The following is a 2500-nucleotide window of genomic DNA, read 5'->3' on the forward strand; positions in this document are numbered from 1 at the left end:
CCCAGTACCAGTGTTGCCATTGTCTCCCAGCCTTATCAGTCCCACCCAGTACCAGTGTTGCCATTGTCTCCCAGCCTTATCAGTCCCACCCAGTACCAGTGTTGCCACTGTCTCCCAGCCTTATCAGTCTCACCCAGTACCAGTGTTGTCACTGTCTCCCAGGCTTATCAGTCCCACCCAGTACCAGTGTTGTCACTGTATGACAGCCTTATCAGTCTCACCCAGTACCAGTGTTGCCACTGTCTGACAGCCTTATCAGTCCCACCCAGTACCAGTGTTGCCACTGTCTCCCAGCCTTATCAGTCCCACCCAGGACCAGTGTTGCCACTGTCTCCCAGCCTTATCAGTCCTTTGCTTTGAGGCCACGGATTGGGGCGTGTTCAGGGACAATTGTGATAGCTTAGATGAATACACTGATACTGTTACCTCATATATTGCCTTCTGTGAGCAGGTCTGCATTCCAACTAAGACTGTACGCATATATGGTAACAACAAGCCCTGGTTCAGTCGTGAGGTCAAGGTCAAACTTGACGCTAAGAACGATGCTTTCAAGAGCGACGACCAGGTGCGGTACAAGCAGGCCAAGGCAGAGGTCAAACGTGAGATCCGCCATGCAAAGACTACCTATCGCCAGAAGATTGAAGACCACTTCTCCTCGAACAACACCCGTGAGGTCTGGCGAGGCCTCCAGCAGGCCACAAACTATAAGCACAAGGCTGCGCCTTCAGACAATGTTGACCCTGACTTACCTGACAAACTGAATGTGTTTTATAGTAGGTTTGACCAGAAGAACCCCTCACTCGGTTACCGCCCTCCTCTCCCTGACGATGCGTCTCTTTTGGCGCCGGCATTTACCATCCAGGAGAGTGAGGTCAGGGGTCTCTTCCGTAAACAGAATCCAAGAAAGGCTTCTGGTCCTGACCTTGTCTCAACATCGACCTTGAGGTCCTGTGCTGACCAGCTCGCGCCTGTTTTTACTGACATTTTTAACACTTCTGTGCAGCAGATGTCTGTGCCACGGTGCTTCAAGTCTTCAGTAATTGTCCCAGTCCCCAAAAAGCCCAAGGTAACTCAGCTGAATGACTTCCGCCCTGTGGCACTGACATCTGTCATCATGAAGGTCCTGGAGCGGTTGATTCTGCGGCACCTGCGGGCTTTCACGGGTCACCTGTCTGACCCACTCCAGTTTGCTTACCAAGCCAACAGGTCCGTCGATGATGCCGTCGCCATGGGTCTTCATTTTGTCTTGCAGCACCTTGAGAACCCTCGCACCTACGCTAGAATGTTGTTCATTGATTATTCCTCCGCATTCAACACGATCATCCCTCACAAGCTCCTCCACAAACTGATTGGTCTCGATGTCCCTCTCTCTCTCTGCCACTGGCTTCTAGACTTCTTGCTTGACCGTCCTCAGGTCGTCCGACTCAACAACTCACTCTCTGCCTCACTCACTCTAAACACTGGTGCCCCGCAGGGCTGTGTTCTGTCCCCTCTACTCTTCACCCTTTTCACCAACGACTGCACCTCCGCTCACCCATCCACATACATAATCAAATTCTCAGACGACACCACCATTGAAGGCCTGATTTCTGACTCCAATGAGGACGCTTACCGGGGGGAGGTTCAAAGAGTGGTTGAGTGGTGCTCTGAAAATGATCTCGAGCTAAACGTTCTTAAAACAAAAGAAGTCGTTATCGACCCTCGACGAAAGAAAGACCCCATCTTGCCCCTTGAAATAAATGGGGAAGCTGTAGAACAGGTCTCTTCATTCAAATTTCTCGGCACACTGATCTCTGAAGACCTGAAATGGGACGGGAACACCACGTCCATCATTAAGAAGTGCCAGCAGCGGCTGCACTTCCTGAGACAGTTGCGCAAGTTCCGTATGTCACAGCAAATCATGGCGCAGTTCTATCGCGCAGTCGTTGAGAGCACCCTGTGTTTTTCTATCACGGTCTGGTATGGCAGCACCACTGAGAAAGAGAAACAGCTACTGGAGAGCATTGTGCGGACAGCCTCCAAAATCGCGGGCTGTGACTTCCCTTCCGTTGCCTCTATCTTTGAGTTGCGCTCAGGTCGAAAAGCAGGAAAGATTGTTCGCGACCCCTCCCACCCGGCAAACCACTTCTTCGAGCCTCTTCCATCTGGTAGGCGCTACAGAGCTTTGAAAGCCAGAACTAGTCGCTTTCGCTCTAGCTTCATCCCCCATGCTGTACTGACAACTCCTGTAGTGAAGACGTTGTAATATACTGTAGTTATAGGATGGGGGGGGGGGGGGGGGGGGGGGTTCTTTTGTTACTTAGTCCTTTCACTGCATTCCATTACTGTTCTCATAACTTGTGATAGTGGAAATATGTGCAATGTGGAATGGTCCTTATTTTTTAGGTGCTGGAGTAGTTCTGTGATGGTAGTAGTTTTGTGCAATGCGACTCTAAGTTCAGGTGCTTGAGTGGATCTGTGATAGTCTGTTAATACTGTTGTTTTAAACTGTCTAGATCAT

The sequence above is a fragment of the Littorina saxatilis genome, linkage group LG8, assembly GCF_037325665.1.
Source record: "Littorina saxatilis isolate snail1 linkage group LG8, US_GU_Lsax_2.0, whole genome shotgun sequence".
Taxonomy (NCBI): domain Eukaryota; kingdom Metazoa; phylum Mollusca; class Gastropoda; order Littorinimorpha; family Littorinidae; genus Littorina; species Littorina saxatilis.